An 18,441-nucleotide genomic window follows, 5' to 3' on the forward strand; every position below is an offset into this window, starting at 1 on the left:
AACCAGAGGGTTTAATGTAAAGGAACTGTTCTGTTTCATAGATTGGTATCATCAGCTTCTGGAGAAACTTTTATAATAATGGACTGTACAAATGACCATTTTAAGGACAAAATCCTTAATTTTAAATGCTACAGAATGAAAGAGCTTGTTTGGGTTAATGCAGGACCCACAGCTCACTATTAAACAATCACTGATGAATGTATGTGATCCAAATGCACAGGAAGTTATTCCTGAGAGAACAACCAGCCTAGTGGACCAAATAAATGCCACTGTAAGGTTTGCCCCGAGAAGGGGACTTCCTGCCTCCCCCTATAAAATACCAAGTGGAGTACCACAGATGAAACAGTTGATATGCTTCATATGCAAGCCACATAGGACTGGCTTTATAATGACCGGGATATTCTCCTACCTAATATGTCCATAACGCAGGTCATGGTAAATCTGGAGGTTAACAGGGCCCCTTTTACATGGGTACCCTTCCCACAGAATCATATGACTGCTTGAGAGGCCTTATCAAATTTGCTGTCCCTCATGGTCTTACGCATGCTTATACCTCATGGCCAGGCAAGGTGGCTTATGCCTGTAATCCCAGCACTTTGGGAGGCTGAGGCAGGTGGATCACCTAAGGTCAGGAGCTCAAGACCAGCCTGGCCAACATGGAGAAACCCCGTCTCTACTAAAAATACAAAAATTAGCCAGGCATGGTGGCGAGTGCCTGTAATCCCAGCTACTCAAGAGGCTGAGGCAGGAGTATCGCTTGAACCCGGGAGTCAGAGGTTGCAGTGAGCAGAGATCACGCCACCACACTCCAGCCTGGGTGAGACGCCATCTCAAAAAAAAAAAACCAAAAAATGGGGGTCATTAAAAAAAAAAAAAAATGGGAAAGGAAAAAGGGAGTCAAAGAATTCACCCCAGAAAAGTGATAGAAATTTTTGGATGCTTATTCACTATTTGCCCTAGATTGGAAAATGTTTTTTAAAAAATCAGAAGGCAAAGATTATCATGAGAAAGCTGACATTGTCTGGGGCAATGCTGAGGCAAATTAAGATAAAAATTTGACAAAAAGGCCTGAGTCCCTTGGCTCAACTCCCTGCTGGGAACCCAAACCCTCCCCCCTTTTTTTTTTTTATCAGAAAAGGTAAAATGGTCTGGGGGTAGAAAAGTTCCTGGGACCAGAACATAAAAACATACAGGTTTACAGAATTAAGAAATCTGAGATGTTTAAATAGACTTTATGTAAGGTAGTTGTGACTCCTTTTACCTAAATGTCTTATGAAAATGGGTACTGTATGTGACTGGGGGATGTTTTCCCTATCTAGTACTATAAAACTGAAGGCAGGTAAATCTGCTTATTGACAAATATTAACTGAACTTACTAAATGGGAACTAGAAAGATTGCCTTAGCCCACAAAATACAGGGGAGAAGCTGGAGTACTAGACAGGACAAATCCTCCACTTTGTAGCCTTTTGTGGAGCATTTATTGGGACTTATGACAAAAAACTGTGAGTACTTCCCAATAACAACTGCTGGACTAGAGAATTTCTACTTGAGGGACATTTACTGCCTTGTTATGGAATGTTGGCTGGAGCTACCCCTATGCTAATGGAAATAAAGGTGTTCAAAAGACTTCCATGATAAAATTAAAATGGTTTACACAGGCTCTTGCTACCTGGGAATACAAGAAGGAGATACTCACAAGCAAGGACCCTCTTTTTGTCCCTAGTACTGATTCTAGCTATCTGAGGAGCTGCTAGATTCTACAGTACCTGATAGCTCCCATGACCTGTTTGGCTTGTGAATGGCAGTTCCGAGTTGAACAAACATCTTGTTTGGAAGGCTGCTGCTCTGGTTAAAGAACGGTCCAAAAAAATTTTTTATAGTTATTTATAGTTTAGACCATTTGGGTGAAATATGTTTTTGTAAGCAAATTTACCTTTCTCTCTGAGTTATCCAAAATTCAAATTGTGATTTTATGAAAATACAGTTATTTGCATAAGTTCAGTAAGAGTCTTTTAGAACAAAACAATTGGAGACACTGGTTATTTTACCAAGACTTTGACTAAAATAGTATATTTTTAGGTAAAGTTCAGCAAAGTCAACTTGAAAGGAGCCTATATAGCCAATCAATTCTTTTTTTTTTTTTTTTTTTTTTGAGACGGAGTCTCGCTCTGTCACCCAGGCTGGAGTGCGGTGGCCGGATCTCAGCTCACTGCAAGCTCCGCCTCCCGGGTTCACGCCATTCTCCTGCCTCAGCCTCCCGAGTAGCTGGGACTATAGGCGCCCGCCACCTCGCCCGGCTAGTTTTTTGTATTTTTTAGTAGAGACGGGGTTTCACCGTGTTAGCCAGGATGGTCTCGATCTCCTGACCTCGTGATCCACCCGTCTCGGCCTCCCAAAGTGCTGGGATTACAGGCGTGAGCCACCGCGCCCGGCCTCTTTTTTTTGAGATGGAGTCTTGCTCTGTCACCCAGACTGGAATGCAGGGGCGCGATCTCCGCTCACTGCAAGCTCCGCCTCCTGGGTTCACGCCATTCTCCTGCCTCAGCCTCCCGAGTAGCTGGGACCACAGGCACCCACCACCACGCCCGGCTAATTTTTTTTTTTTTTTTTTTTTGTATTTTTAGTAGAGACGTGGTTTCACCGTGTTAGCCAGGGTGGTCTCGATCTCCTGACCTTGGGATCTGCCCTCTTCGGCCTCCCAAAGTGCTGGGATTACAGGCTTGAGCCACCGCGCCCAGCCAAGCCAATCAATTCTTGCTGCACTTTATGTGAATAATCAGGCAAAGTATAATAAGCCTAAAACTTAATTTGCATACAAATTGATCTTACTATAATTTCTCTTTAATAGAAAAGGAAGTCTAGAGAGAGAAACTGTTTCAAAGGAAAAGTATAACACTTGACACTAACTTTTGTTTTTTTGAGTGTAGACTGAATTATGAATTATTTCTTGGACACAATAATCCTCTAGAGAGTACCAGATTATAATTTTCTTCATATCTTTAGTTGGTGCCCTAATGAAAGAGGTTCCCTTTTCTGTTCTGACATACAAATACTCTTTTGATTGTCACAATATTAATGTTACTTATTTCTCATTACTTAAAAGGAAACCAAAATTATGGTATTCTCAAAACCAGAGATGCCAACCTCTCTCATTTGGCATCCTGTTAACCAGTGGAAGAGATCCAAGTTAACCGGCGGCAAATCTGTACAGGTCCACAGCAACTTGAGTCCTTGCTTCTTCACGAGAAAGAATCTGACTGAGGGGCATAAAGCAGAAAAAGAGACCAAGGCAAGTTCCAGAGCAGGAATGGAAGTTTATTTGAAAAGGTCTTAGAACAGGAAAGCAAGTGTGCTTGGAAGAGACCCAAGTGGGCACATGAAGGTTAAAGAGAAAAGGTCAAGTGCCCTGTTCAACCGTGATCCTAGGAATTTTATAAGCTCGCCTTTTTCCCATGTTTCTTCCTTTAGAGCGGGCTTTCCACTTGCCCAGTGCTTTCCTTATCCTTTGGAACTGAACACACGCAATGTATTTAGGGAGTTATAAGCACACCCATCTGAGGCTTCCTTCCCTTTTCCTGTGCCCCCTGGAAGATCATACCTCACCAATTTTTTTTTTTTTTTTGTCTCAACATGCATGCCCAGGAAGTTGCTCCTCCGTGGGGCCTGCATTCAATTAACAGTTTGATGATGTTAACAGGTGTGGACCATCAGGAAATGGCCTCTCCCTGGTGCTGCCGAATTATCATTTTTAGACAGGCAATGCGATAATTGCTGAACCATCTACCCGATATTCTAGTTGGTAGAGGAGAGCTCTCTCTGCTGCCCAGCTCATGCCTAACCACCTGCAACAATCCCACTGGGCCCAATCTGTTTTTCACCGCAAATGCCTTACTACTAAGACCATATAAGCACCCTCCCTCTAGGCCCAGGGACTGTTACATGAGAGTGTAAGGGCAAGTTTTGAGGGATACAATTAGGTCAAGGTCAGACCCTCCAAATCAAGGATGTGTACAAAGATGCCTGAACAGCTGGTAAAAGAAGAAAATAATTACTGACAGGATAACGATACCTTACGACAAAACCTCCTGGGTATGAGTTGTACAGATATACATATTTTTTTAAATTTTTTCAGAACAACGCTTGTTTTGTATAGCTAATTGCTATAAGTCTGTAACTAAAACCAAGATTACATACTAAAACTAAAAACAAGATTGAGCTAAGGCTCAATGCATAGTATAGAAGTTAAAAATAAGTCGGTTTTGTAACCTCACCTTTGGCTTTTTGTTTGTTGACCTTCTACTTAAAAAACAAAATTAATAATAATTTTAAAGGGTAATGAATGCCTGTCCATGTCTATTCCTATCTGGCTTAGAATAATTAATTGGTCATAAGTCTTGTTCACTCTAAGTTTCTCGGTCATAGGGAAGGACAGGATAGACCAGGGGCAGGCAGCCATGCCATCCCAGCAACACTGTGCCCACTGTGGGACAAAATTAAAATCTGGTAGCCACTGATGTTGCCTCTGGCAAATCTTGGTCAAAAGGGGGAAAATTTAAAGGCTCTCACAACCATTTGAATGCACTCCCTCATTGGCCGGGGCACTCTAAAATTTAACCAGAAAGACTGGTTCAGGCCATGAAGGGGAAGTGGGGGTAATTATCATACCCCTCCAGCACTAACATTAATGCAGACTATAAGTCTGATAAGAAACATTTAAAATCTATTTTTTATAAAGTCTGCTACCGGGAGGCTTCCTTCATCTGCAGGACGAAGCCTTGGTGTCTACAACCCCTTATGTTAACCCAGACATTCCTTTCTTTGACAATAAATCTTTCAACCAATTGCCAATCTGAGTATGTTTAAATCTACGTATGACCTGGAAGCCCCCACTTTGAGTTGTCCCACCCTTCCAGATGAAACCAACGTAAATCTTACATATATTGACTGATATGTCTCCCTAAATTGTATAAAAGCAAGCTACACTCAGACTACCCTGGGCATATGTCATCAGGACCTGCTGAGATTATGTCATAGGCGGGTCCCTAACCCTGGCAAAATAAACTTTCCAAATTGACTAAGACCCCATGTCATATTTTGGGTTCATATCTGTATGAGAAAATGTTATTAATATAAGTACTCCAAACACTGTATGGAAGGCCAGGTGTGGTGGCTCACACCTAAAACCCCAGCACTTTGGGAGCCAAGGCGGGAGGATCGCTTGAGCCCAGGAGTTCAAGACCATCCTGGACAATAAGGCAAGACCCTGTCTGCTTTTTAAAACAACTACATGAAGTTTCTAGAAATTTGTCAACGCACTCACTGTCCATAATATATTCTGATATAATGTTATCAATCATAATTCCAGTTTTTATCTTAAAATGTTGTATGGCACAGAAACAACCAAATTTCTTTGTCAACTCCATTATTTTGATAATGAACTCTAATAAAATCTTTAACCATGGCCATTGTAGGTCTTTTGTCATTTACATATAATTACTCTTATATTCAAATGCTTCCCTGAAAGCTCACAATCAGCTACAAGCCGGAATGCTTCATAATCAACATAAGTGACTGCCTCAGAGACCCATGGAAAGAATTATATAGGTACTCTAGGGTAGAGATTTCTCATCACATTGCTTACATAACTTTGAAATCATACCACTGGACTGAGTAGGAATTTCCAGAACCCTACTAGAGAAGCTAATAGGTGCATCCAAACTGATAACCCTCATCTGTAAAATGGGAATGAAAATTTAAAAGAAAAAAAAAGAAACTGGGCTGGGCTGGGCATGGTGTCTCAGTACTTTGGGAGGCCAAGGTCGGCGAATCCCCCTAAGCTCAGGAGTTTGAGACCAGCCTGGGCAACATGGTGAAACCCCATCTCTACTAAAATACAAAAAATTAGCCACGCGTGGTGGTATGCACCTATAATCCCAGCTACTTAGGCTGAGGTGGGAGAATCGCTTGAACTCTGGAGGAGGAAGTTGCAGTAAGCTGAGATAGCTCCACTGCACTCTAGCCTGGGCAACAGAGTGAGACTCTGTCTCAAAAAAACAAACAAAAACAACGATAACCTAAGATCAAGCATATGTTCAATTATCATTCTTGCTGCACTTATATAAATAATTAGACCAAGTTTAATAAGATTACACTTGTTTTGTAAACAAGAGTAGTCTTACTTTTATCTTTGATCAAACTGAGGATGACTGTACAGAGAAATTTTACCTTTTTTTTTTTTTTTGAAACAGAGTCTTGTTCTGTCACCCAGGCTGGAGTGCAGCAGTGTGATCTCGGTCGGCTCACTGCAACCTCCACCTCCCAGGTTCAAGCAATTCTCTTGCCTCAGCCTCCTGAGTAGCTAGGATTACGGGCACCTGCCATCATGCCCAGCTAATTTTTGTATTTTTGTAGAGAGGGGGTTTCGCCATGTTGGCCAGGCTGGTCTTTAACTCCTAACCTCAAGTGATCCACCCGCCTCAGCCTCCCAGAGTGCTGGGATTATAGGCATTAGCCACCACATCAGGCCAGAAATTTTACATTTCAATAGAAAACTATAACCAGTCTGGGTTATCAGACTGTAGTTCTGTTGTTTGTCTCTGAGTTATTTTTCACCACTCTGTAAACTGGATCCTGCTGTCTTGCGTATCTTGTCAGTAATTAATGTTTCCAATTTTTCTCCCACCCTCCTGACCTGAAGTCACTAGGAACTAAAACCTGACTGCCGGGATCTTTATTGAGACTCTAGCTTCTCTTGTCCCAAAGCCCTATAAGCTGAAGCTGTATGACTTGATATAAACTAAAAGAACTTATTTATACAACCATTTTGGCCACTCGGGAAGTTCACTGAACACCCACATCTTCCATGCTCTGCTCCAGGAAATAACCTTGTTCTTCTCCTGTTAATCTGTCCTTTGTTACAGGAATCTATTCCAATTAAGAATTTATCAGGCGACCAGGCACAGTAGCTCATGCCTGTAATCTCAGCAATTTGGGAGGCCAAGGCAGGAGGATTGCTTGAGCCTAGGGGTATGAGACCAGCCTGGACAACATAGCAAGACCCTGTCTCAATTTAAATAAAAAAGAAAAGAACCAATGAGGGTTGAGAGAAAAATAGTTTTCCCTCTCTATACAGATAAACCAGCGACTGCTGTACTAACTAGCCCCTTTTCCTTTTTGTTTGCCTCTCAATTTCACATCCCTTTCTTGCTTAATTGAAATCTGTTTTGTTTTCATGACAGTCTACCATTGAATTAATTGAAATTTTTTTCATTCTGTAACTTAAACTTGTTAAGCCTTTATAAAAAAAAAAAATTTTTTTTTTTTGAGGCAGGGTCTCCCTGTGTTGCTCAGGCTGGTCTTGAATTCCTGGGATCAGGCAATATTCCTGACTCTGCCTCCCCAAGTGCTGGAATTACAGGTATGAGCCATCACACAGGGCCACTCATTAAGCCTTTCAAAAGACAAAAATAAGTTTTACTTACAAGTTTCTTCCTTCATTTTGATACTCTAGAGGAGCATTCAAGGCTTCAAATGAGTTTTCCCTCAAGCCTGACACAAAATTCATTTCCTGTGGACATCCCATGGTTCATTCTTTATGAAAACCCATCCCCACGGCCCTTCCAGGACAGATGTCCCAACTGTCCCACTCAAGAGATACTAATAACTGGAACTTATTTTTCATTCTATACTACCTCTCACATTCCCCCACCACCCCCAGACACACACCCCTATCTCAAATTAATTTTGTATTTAAAGATATATAGTTGTGGATGCTTAAACTGGATTTAGGTATTTTTGATTATACCAAAAAAGAAAGGCCAGGCGCGGTGGCTCACGCCTGTAATCCCAGCACTTTGAGAGGCCGAGGTGAGCAGATCACCTGAGGTTGGGAGTTTGAGACCAGCCTGACCAACATGGAGAAACCCCATCTCTACTAAAAATACAAAAAATTTGCCGGGCGTGGTGGCACATGCCTGTAATCCCAGCTACTTGGGAGGCTGAGGCAGGAGAATCGCTTGAACCCGGGAGGTAGAAGTTGCAGTGAGCCAAGATCACACCATTGCACTTCAGCCTGGGCAACAAGAGCGAAACTCCATCTAAAAAAAAAAAAAAAGAAAGAAAAAGAAAAAAGAAATACAAAAACAAAAGTTGCTTGTTGTCGTTGTCCTTTTTTTTTTTTTTTTTTTGGAGACAGAGTCTCGCTGGCTCTGTCACCCAGGCTAGAGTGCAGTGGCACGATCTCGGCTCACTGAAAGCTCTGCCTCCTGGGTTCAAGCCATTCTCCTGCCTCAGCATCCCAAGTAGCTGGGACTAAACGCACCCACCACCATGCCCAGCTAATTTTTTTTTTTTTTTGTATTTTTAGTAGAGACGGGGTTTTACCATGTTAGCCAGGATGGTCTCGATCTCCTGATCTTGTGATCTGCCCGCCCTGGCCTCCCAAAGTGCTGGGATTACAGGCGTGAGCCACCGCACCCAGCCTCATTTTCTTTTACTGTAACTGAATACCTGAGACTATTTAGCTCACAGTTTTGGAAGCTGCAAAGTCCAAGGTTGAGGGGCCGTACCTGCTGAGGGCCTTCTTACTACTATGGCAGAGGGTATCACACGTGGGAAGAGGTCAAAAGCATGGCAGCTCAGGTCTCTCTTTATCTTCTTATAAAGCCACCAGTCCCATCATGGCTCACCCCTACATTGATACAGAAGGGCTGGGTTCTGGCTAAACCCCACCCTTAAGCCTGGAACCACAGCACTAAGTGAAAACAGCTGACCTGGTTTTCTGCCCAAATGTTGACTTTTTGTCCTGCCACATCCTTAGCCCCCACACCTCCACCGCCCTGAAAAAAAAAAAAAAAACACTTCAGCTGGCAGAGCAACACAAGCAGCTGAGTGTTAGGGATACAAGCGGCTGAGCAATGGGGATACAAGGGCTGAGCATTGTGGATACAAGCAGCTGACTGGCAAGCAGAGAAGAAACTGAGCATCAGAGACTATGGATAGATGCAGCTAATTTCAGATGTGCAGCTTTGGAGAGGGGCCCAGCCAGAGACAGCTGGGCTTCAGGGAAACATCACCTTCTTCCCACACAATCCCCTTTCCAACTCCCCATCCTGCTGAGAGCCACTTTCATTGACCAATAAAATCCTCCACATATACTACCCTTCAATCTGTTCATGTGACCTGATTCTTCCCAGATGCCAGACAAGAACCCAGGTGCCGAGAGGGCAGGGGCTGCCATTCTGACCCTCGACTGAGCTGGCTGGCACTTGGTCATCCCTGGACAGGAGAGCTGAAAGAGAGCACTGGCTGTAACATGCTTGGATGCTGCTGCGGGGTCCACACAGAACCTATTCCCGCCAGGGAGGAGCAACCAGCTGCTTCCAGCATTCATTTGCTCTCATTCCCGCACTTGCTCACATGCTCCCTCATGCAAGGGGTTTGGGCACACGGCAGCCAAGTAAACAAGCCACACCCCTGCCACAAGTACAGCAACGGGATCAAGGGAATTATCCCATCTCACCATGACCTTTTCTAATCCTAATTACCTCCCAAAGACCCCACCACCAATCAACATATAAATTTGGGAATTAAGTTTCCAACATACGAAATCTGGAGAACACACTCAAACCATAGCACTTATTCACTTGTTCTTTCTTCGCTTCTTATAGTGCCAACCTCTCCTACATCTATGGTGAACCAAGAAATGGAAAAAAAAAAAAAAAAAAAAAAAAAAAGAATATAAAGCCAATGGTTCTTTTATTTACACCTCTCATTTGAGCTCCAAGCACAGAATATAGCTGCCTGTTTTACTGTTGAGGGGCCTGTAAAACATAAGTGGTATTCGAATCTCTTGGCAATTCAGACAACTGAAATAACCGCAAGGAAATGCCATGAATGGAAGTACTGACTTTATAAATCCACTTGTGGCCGGGCGCGGTGGCTCACGCCTGTAATCCCAGCACTTTGGGAGGCCGAGACGGGCGGATCACGAGGTCAGGAGATCGAGACCATCCTGGCTAACACGGTGAAACCCCGTCTCTACTAAAAATACAAAAAACTAGCCGGGCGTGGTGGCAGCGCCTGTAGTCCCAGCTACTCGGGAGGCTGAGGCAGGAGAATGGCGTGAACCCGGGAGGCGGAGCTTGCAGTGAGCTGAGATCGCGCCACTGCACTCCAGCCTGGGCGACAGAGCGAGACTCCATCTCAAAATAAATAAATAAATAAATAAAAATAAAAAAATAAATCCACTTGTGCCTTTTGTATACATTTTATCCAGAGAACTTTGCAGATTTAGACATTACTGTTAGAGAATAATTAAGAATGTAAGCAGAGAGGGAAGAAAAGGCCAGACACGGTGGCTCACACCTGTAATCCCAGAACTTTGGGAGGCCAATATGGGCATGTCGATTGAGCACAGGAGATTGAGGCTGCAGTGAGCTGAGATCACGCCACTGCACTCCAGCCTTGGTGACAGAGCAAGACCCTGTCTCAGAAAAAACAACAACAAAGAGCATGGAGTCTTTCAAAGTCTCAGAGGCATACAACTGGGATAGAAATCCTGCAACTACCATCCTCAAATGCAAAGTTCCTTTGGTACGTATCTTCTCAAAATTCTAATTCCTCAGAGCTGTCTTTCCTAACTGAAACTAACATTTTTCACTAAGCCTTCTGGAATTTTACCCAATTGTCAACCAAGTCTCCAATAGCCTTACTGACATATCATAATTTGTTATCCTAATGTCTCAAAATGAAGTCACTTATGTCAAGTAGCATTGAGCCCACAGTAAAGCTGTTCACCCCCTCAAAGCCTTTTAAACATATAGGTAATGGACTGAGGTAATAATATAGCACCTACTGTTGCCCATTACCATCCAACACCTGAAATGAACTCATAAAAAGTGAAACAAAGCTGAGATAATGAAGAATAGACCAATCTGAGGAGGATCATAAAAGCAGCAAGAATAAGGCTAGTCCAAGACACCTTTAGAGGCTCTGCCCATGAGAACTTCGAGGACTTCTTCCAATTTTGGCAGCTGCCACTGAAGGCTTTGCCAAAAAGAAGCAGCAACCCTCCTATGTGATCAGCATCCAAAGGGCTTCCAAGACCCATTCAACTTGTCTGTCAGCATATTGTTTTCCCAAGCCATTTCTGTGGTCCATTACTCTCCCTTATTTTATTTTTATTTTTATTTATTTTTTTAAGACAGGGTCTCACTCTGTCACCCAGGTTGGAGTGCAGTGGCATGATCTTGGCTCACTGCAACCTCCACCTCCTGGATTCAAGCGACTCTCTCACCTCAGCCTCCTGAGTAGCTGGGACTACAGGCATGCACCACCACTCCTGGCTAATTTTTCTAATTTTTGTAGAGATGGAGTTTCACCATATTGGCCAGGCTGGTCTCGAACTCCTAACCTCAAGTGATCCTCCCACATCAGCCTCCCAAAATGCTGGGATTACAGGCACGAGCCCCCACACCCAGCCTATCCTCCTTTAATTACTGCCTGTGTGTATGCTGAATGTTAATTACATATTTGACAGTCACAATAAGCCACAAGTTTGAGCATATATAATTGGTTATGGAGCCACTGAGAAACCTCACAGCTTCAGTATAAGTTAGCATACCTATGTAGTGTGAACCTAATTAATGTAACACTTATCGTATCTGAAACTTGTTTCGTCCCCCAAGAACCCCAAAGACACACACTGCCTCAGTTGCCTCTGCTTCAATGCTTCAATTCCATGCCTATCAAGCAATCTTCCAGCTATTATCTTAGTATTCCAGGTGACTTAACATTTTAAAAAGGTGTCTTAAACAATGGATACAAATAATTCTGATGGATAGGTGAGCTCAAACCACACACACACACACAAACAACCCTCTGGTTTATCCAACAGTCTCTTAGAAGTCTCTTGCTATTTTTTATTTATTATTTTTCTTCCGAGACAGAGTCTTGCTCTGTCGCCCAGGCTAGAGTGCAGTGGCATTATCTTGGTTCACTGCAACCTCCACCTCCTGGGTTCAAGAAATTCTCCTGCCTCAGTCACCCGAGTAGCTGAGATTACAGGCGTGTGCCACCATGACTGGCTAATTTTTGTATTTTTAGTAGAGATGGAGTATCACCATGTTGGCTAGGCTGGTCTCGAACTCCTGACCTCATGATCCGCCTGCCTCGGCCTCCCAAAGTGCTGGTATTACAGGCATGAGCCACCATGACCAGCCTTAGAAGTCTCTTTGGATCATTCTCTTAGAGACTAATCAGTTCTGGATGCCAGAGCAAAAGAGGTTTATAAAGTATCAATGCAGAATCCTGGTCACTTTACAAGTTCTGCCAACCAAAGACTGACTGTCCTGGCAGTCAGCTGGCTTCCCCCTCTCAGAGAATTTCTCCTTTTCCTGAACCTCAATAGCAGTCACCTGGACTTTTCATAACATCTGGGCATAATTACACAGAAAAGGTTGTAGGGGAGGAAAAATATCTTTCCCTCCCCCTATCTTAGGTTTATGGCTGAGTCCCTTATGATAAAAAACAGGTGAACAAAAGAAAAGCACACAATTTTTTTTTTTTTTTTTCTTGAGACAGGGTCTTGCTCTGTCACCCAGGCTGGAGTTCCGTGGTGCAATCACAGCTCACTAGCTCACTACAGCCTTGACCTCCCAGGCTCAGGTGATCCTCCTACCTTAGCCTCCAGAAAAGCTGGGACCACAGACATACGGCACCACACCCAACTAATTTTTTGTAAAGACCAGGTCTCATTATGTGGCTTAGGCTGGTCTTGAACTCCTGGGCTCAAGTGATCCTCCCGCCTTGGGCTCCCAAAGTGCTGGGATTACAGGTGCGAGCCAGTGCACCTGGCCTTACAAATTTAAGTTGTATATGACACAGGAGCTTTCATAAGTGTAGATTTGAAGAAACAGTTGAACCTGAATATTGTTATGCTAGGTTTGATGGAGAGAGGAGAGTCGTGGAGAAATATGATAGGGCAAAAAAAGTATGATCTAATGGTAATAAACTAGGGGAAATGTATTAAAGTCCATTTGCTGAGACCCTTCTTGATGTCTACGTGTCTTCAGAGTTAGAGATGTTCCTTTCTTCTAGGTATAAGAAGAACACCTCTCTGTGAAAGTTGCAGATAGCAAGATGAAATTAACTTTTGCTAGACCCAGACAAAATAGAGCTGGGAACGCCCAAAGAAGAGGAGGCCCATGCTTGTCAGATAAGAACAGTTTCCAAGGACTTTCTAAAAGTCGTTCTGTGTCCTTCACACATCTCCTGCTTTGATAAGGTTTATCACTAGACATTCTTTAGGACTGCAGTAATTCAAATAATTATTGAACTGGAAACAGTTATCTCGGACATGTAATTCAGATAAAATGTTTTCAGAAGAACACTTGCCCAGTAAGGGCATCTCCACCAATGAACTGATAACAACTCTGGCTTTGAACCTCTGGAACCAATGAACTCCGTTCCTAAGCAGCTTATGTAAATCTCTTTTGCTAATAAAAGCTTCCCTTACCCTTCCCTCATGGAATGCACTGGTGGATTGCCATTCCATGCATTCCAGGTTATAATCCTTATTTCTACTCCTCAGTAAACGCAACATGTATAGACATAGTTTTTTCTAGCATCCTTTTTTTAAGATTGACATCTCAGATGAGGATCTTGGGACCTGCTTCAGGGGACTAGGGCAGGAAAAGGTGTGAGAGACCTTCCTGTTAGGCTATTTTCTCAAATGCCTTCAGCCTAAAAAATATTCAAGGTGGGTTTATAGCTTATCACAACCAGTTACAAATTTATTTGTTCCTTCTCCATTCCCACTGCTTCACTTGACTGGTCTTAAAAATGAAAAAAATATGTCAAGGTACAACATTTTGGGGTAGCATGTCCTGGATCCTATAAAGGTTGTATTCCTGAAAATGTCAATACGTGACAAATTCCTTTTCCAAAACTGAAAAATGTATGCTTAGCTCTTCAGGATACTGAAAATAGATATTAAATAGCTCCCTAGGCTAGGCACAGTGGTTCACACCTGTAATCCCAGCACTTTAGGAGGCCAAGGTGGGCGGATCTCTTGAGTCCAGGAGTTTGAGACCAGCCTAGATGACGAAATGAAACCCTGTCTCTACCAAAAATACAAAAATTAGCCAGGCATGGTAGCACACGCCTGTAACCCCAGCTACTCAGATGGCTGAGGCACAAGAATTGCAAACTCAGGAGGCGGAAGTTGTAATGAGCCGAGATCGCACCACTGCACTTCAGGCTGGGCAACAGAGGGAAACTCTGTCTCGAAATAAATGAATAAATAAATAGCTCCCTGCTTTATATTACTTCTTACAGAATTTGTTAATTAAAATTTACAAAAGGTTACTATCACACTGGTTTTTAAGAAAAAAAAAAAAGCCGGGCGTGGTGGCTCAAGCCTGTAATCCCAGCACTTTGGGAGGCCGAGACGGGCGGATCACGAAGTCAGGAGATCGAGACCATCCTGGCTAACACGGTGAAACCCCGTCTCTACTAAAAATTACAAAAAACTAGCCGGGCAAGGTGGCGGGTGCCTGTAGTCCCAGCTACTCGGGAGGCTGAGCCAGGAGAATGGCGTGAACCCGGGAGGCGGAGCTTGCAGTGAGCTGAGATCCGGCCACTGCACTCCAGCCTGGGTGACAGAGCAAAACTCCGTCTCAAAAAAAAAAAAAAAAAAAAAAAACTGGCCAGGCGGGGTGGCTAACACCTATAGTCCAAGCACTTTAGGAGGCTGAAGAGGGCAGATCACCTGAGGTCAGGAGTTTGAGACCAGCCTGATCAATATGATGAAACCCCGTCTCTAATAAAAATACAAAAATCTGCCGGGCGTGGTGGCGTGTGCCTGTAATCCCAGCTACTTGAGAGGCTGAGACAGGTAAATCACTTGAACCCAAGAGGCAGAAGTTGCAATGAGCCATTGCACTCCAGCCTGGGCAACAAGAGTGAAACTCGGTCTCAAACAAAACAAAACCTTCAGAAGGCCACTGTTTTGGACTAATCTACTCCACTAGGTCCCAATAGACAACACTAAAAATAAAAATGGAGTCACCCACGCTAAAGTTCACATCACCACTACTAAAACTAAGTTGTTATCTGACCCAAGGAATGAGGACAGAGCCATAACAGCCAATTTCCCCAAAAGGCCAGTTTCAGTCTTCAATTAGCATGAGAATGAAGTTTCCTTTGCTTCAATCCTTACACAAAAAAGGTAGCCTGAAGTAACCTGATGTCAATTATTTTTCTATTGTTCTATCTCACCATCACTGCCTTACAAGGAAAGTAACTTTTTGAAATGATCACTCTGCATTTTATTCTTTGTTTCTGCTTTATTCAGCCCTTTCTGCCTATAAAACCAACCCCCTCTGCTCAATTCATGGTAACATTTATTCTATTTTATTGAATGAAGTGTTGCCCAATTTTAGAGTTGCAAATATACAATTGAGATTGTTAAACCAAAAGTGATTGAGGCAAGTCTTAATAGATTAGAGGTTTATTTAGCCAAGGTTGAAGATGTGCCCAGGGGAAAAACAAAACACAGAGGCACCTGTGACCTATACTTTTTCCAAAGGAGGTTTTGTGAACTTTGGCATTTAAAGAGTAAAGAGCAAGCAGGAGGGAGGAATAAAAGAAAGAACAGGTAGGCAGTGAGGCAGATGGTTACATTCTTGTGAAACTCCAATTAGCCTCAGAAAAATCTATATTTTACATGAGAAAAGAGGAAGTAAAGGAAAAAGCCAACTATGTATTGTCTCAAGCTCAGTACATCTACATTTTACATAAGATAAACGTGAAAAGAGAGTAGAAGAAATGAGGCTATGACATGGGGTTGTGATATTATAGCTATCGATTTGGCAACAAAAGGAAAATTGTATTGATGACTCAGATCCCAAGTTTAACTTTCCCTTTTGCACAGTGAGTTTTGGGTTCCAAGGTTCTATTTTTCTTTCTTAAGATCTTTAAACCAAATTAGTTGTAATTTTGTGTTTTGACAGATTATCATTGTGTCTGAAAGTATATTCCACTGTAGCTGGATATGGCTCTCAAAGACAAATAACTAAAATCTAACCTTATAAAGGGGACAGTCTTACTTGTATATTATTTACGCAAATTAATCCGTTTAATTTAAAAAACACTAACTCGCCAGGCGCAGTGGCTCATGCCTGTAATCCCAACACTTTGGGAGGGCGAGGCAGGTGGATCATGAGGTCAGGAGATCGAGACCATCCTGGCTAACACAGGGAAACCCCGTCTCTCCTAAAAAATACAAAAAAGCCCTTGTCTAGGCTCCGCAGTGAAGCCAGCAGACTTCACTTATAAGACCTTGCTGCGATAAGCAAACCCCAATTACAAACCATCCAGACCCCACGGGGGAGGTCATAGGAAGCATAAACAAACTTTACCTACACCCTCCTGTAATAAATGTCACAAGGTGATATGTGGCAAAATTAACCAGCAAACAAACCCCAGATGCAGCCATACCAAAGAACTCCCTCAAACTCCTCTCCCCAAATAAACCCCTCATTCTGTAAGCTTGGTGCTGCCTCCTCTGTGATGGAGCAGCCGGCAGGTTAAGGGGACACCCTCTCCCGTCGTCCTTGTCAACGACAGTCTCTTCTTCCTCTACCCCCCTCTCCTCCATTCCGTGACCTCAATGCTCTCGGCCTCCATTCAGAGATCTGTTCTAAGAGGCTTATCTTTCACTGCAATACCGCATGGCCTCAGTATCAATTGGACATTGGCTCCCAATGGCCCGAAAACGGCACTTTACCACTTTCGCCATCGCAATAGGAAATGGTCTGAGATTCCTTATATTCGGGCTTTCTTAACTCACTGTAACTGCCATTCCCTCTGTCAGTCCGGTTCTACTTTCCAAATTCTTTTCACCCGCTCCAAACCTGACTCGCCTCCTGCTCCCCTCACCCCAATAGCCCTAGCCGACGACTTCTCCTTTGATCCTGCCGATTTCTCCCCTCCTCAACATCCTAATCCTCCACCGAACAGCATGACCCCCTACCGCATGCCTCCGCTCCAGCTCTACCTCTCTCTCCCCCTCTCTCCCATCATCCCGCCTCCGACTCTGAGTCCTCCCCATCTCCACCACTTACTCGTTCTCAAGCCCAACACGCCCAGCAGCCCACTCCCTTGCTTCCTCCCATTTTTCTCCTGTCCACTTTCCCCTCAGAGAGAGATGCTGTATAGCTGGCTAAGGAAATCAGAAATTTAATCAAACCTTACAAGAGGTAAGAGTGGGTGGCTCCATACAGTCTCCTCACCAGTAAGTAAACCCACCTGAAACACTGCAGAGTGACATGGTTTGGCAGCTACACTGAAACAGTTCACGCTTCACACTATTCAAGAAATTCTCTTTCTAGACTCCACCTGTAACCCCAGCACTTTGGAAAGCCAGGGCAGGTGGATGGCTTGAGCACGAGTTCAAGACCAGCCTGGGCAACATGGCAAAACCCCATCTCTACAAAAAATACAAAAATTCACTGGGTGTGCTGGTGCACATCTGCAGTCTCAACCACTCAGGAGGCTGAAGCAGGAGGATGGCTTGAGCCTGGGAGGAGGAAGTTGCAATGAGCCGAGATCATGCCACACTGCACTCCAGCCTGGGCAATGCCAGACCTTGTCTCAAAAAAATAAAAAAAAAATTCTCTTTCTAAATATAAATCTGAGTTTATGTCACTTGCCCAATTAAAACTTTTTTACTGGCTCCCTGCTCCCCACAAAATAAAGTCCAAATGTGTCAGCTTTCTTGACTATCAGGTCCCCTTTATCATCTTATCTCACATAGTTCACAGTGATCTTGGTATCCCTGAACTCAACACACATTTCTGTAGTTACATGTCTTAATGTTATTCTTCCTATACAGAACCCCTTATTTTGTTTGTTGAAATATTTCCTAATACTAACTTAAAAGCTGTTACAGTCTAGTAACTGTTATATCCTAGTAGCTGCTATAGCCTATTACAACTCATTCATTAGGCTTTTATTTTGCTTTCAATTCTAATCATTTAGCTAGATGTGCATCTCTCCTAGTATTCCTTGAGAAATTTTCCTCATCTGTATACAGTGTTTTCCTCATCTGTATATGCCCCTCAATACCTAGCACTATATTTTACACATAGTTTAATGTATACAGGAATGAATTAAGCACTATTTACCACCTGACTAAAAGGAATACAATTCTGCATCATCCATCATTTAGTTTACCCACCCAGACAGAAGAAAATTAATGACTACACCGAATCTAATGAAATATTAAAGGTTTATAATTTAATAATTTAAAAATCTTGATAGATATCCCATAAAAAGTGGCAGTTTCTGTTTTTGAGTCCACTAATCAAGTAAGCTTCCAAATCTTCATACTCCAAATGCCTAAAAGAACAGCTTAGTATCTGCTTCAGCAAAATCTC

At 43.1% G+C, this 18,441-nt stretch overlaps 1 protein-coding gene across 21 annotated transcripts in view; it reads right to left on the reverse strand.

The window, feature by feature from the left end:
- COMMD1 (copper metabolism domain containing 1) overlaps nucleotides 1-18,441 on the reverse strand; it is a 960,866-nt gene that overhangs the window by 189,102 nt on the left and 753,323 nt on the right. The window lies entirely within an intron of this gene.

This window comes from Macaca thibetana, chromosome 13, assembly GCF_024542745.1.
Source record: "Macaca thibetana thibetana isolate TM-01 chromosome 13, ASM2454274v1, whole genome shotgun sequence".
In the NCBI taxonomy this organism is placed as follows: domain Eukaryota; kingdom Metazoa; phylum Chordata; class Mammalia; order Primates; family Cercopithecidae; genus Macaca; species Macaca thibetana.